The sequence below is a fragment of the Colobus angolensis genome, unplaced genomic scaffold, assembly GCF_000951035.1.
Source record: "Colobus angolensis palliatus isolate OR3802 unplaced genomic scaffold, Cang.pa_1.0 Scaffold178, whole genome shotgun sequence".
Lineage (NCBI taxonomy): Eukaryota > Metazoa > Chordata > Mammalia > Primates > Cercopithecidae > Colobus > Colobus angolensis.
In genome coordinates, this window is record NW_012114910.1 from 3526297 (window position 1) to 3527189 (window position 893).

Here is an 893-nt window from a genome sequence, read left to right on the forward strand (position 1 = left end):
TGTTGATCAGGCCGGTCTCGAACTCCCGACCTTAGGTGATCCGCTCGTCTCGGCCTCCCAAAGTACTGGGATTACAGGCGTGAACCACCGGGCCCAGCCACCCATTGTTATCTGTAGTTGTGACATACTGTTATATATGTATGAGCAGGACTGGTTTTGGTTTTGTCACTTAGAATTATATTAAACTTTTTTTACTTAATATTTTCTAACATATTTTCATATTCTCTGGTTATGAAGATCTTTTTTAATGCATGCATTTCAATACACAATTTGAGAGTCTGTAGTAGACAAAGATGCCAGACTGTGTTAATGACTACTCTCAGGGTGGTTATAATCCGATGAGAAAGATACACACATGACTTTCTTCTTGTTGTTATTTTTGAGAGAATCTTGCTGTGTGGCCCAGGCCGGAGTGCAGTGCCACAATCTCGGCTCACTGCAACCTCCGCCTCATGGGTTCAAGCAATTCTCCTGCCTCAGGCTCCCCTGAGCTGGGATCACAGGCACCCACCACCATGCCTGGCTAATTTCTGTATTTTTCGTAGAGACGATTTCACCACCTGCGATAGCTTCGCTCATTGTAGATTCGTAGTACATTGTCTCAGTTGTGAAGATGAGAATGTATATTTCATCCATGTCAAAAATAAGGTCATTTTTTTTGTTTAACCCACAGCTTTTACCTAATCTTAGTAGGTTTTAGAGTGATTCATTCACTTTTCTTAATACGTATGCAATTACAATGGGGTTACATCCCAGTAAGCCTGTCATAAATTAAAAATGCATTTAAGGCCAGGCTTATGTCTGTAATCCTAGCACTTTGGGAGGCTAAGGTGGGAGAATCACTTGAGCCCAGGAGTTCCAGACCAACCTGGGCAAATAGGGAGACCCTGTCT

General features: G+C 42.6%; 1 protein-coding gene across 1 annotated transcript in view; it reads left to right on the forward strand.

Moving 5' to 3' along the window:
• The window catches only part of GOT2 (glutamic-oxaloacetic transaminase 2, mitochondrial), a 49423-nt gene that overhangs the window by 46317 nt on the left and 2213 nt on the right, over positions 1-893 (forward strand). The gene's annotated exons all lie outside the window — the stretch shown is intronic.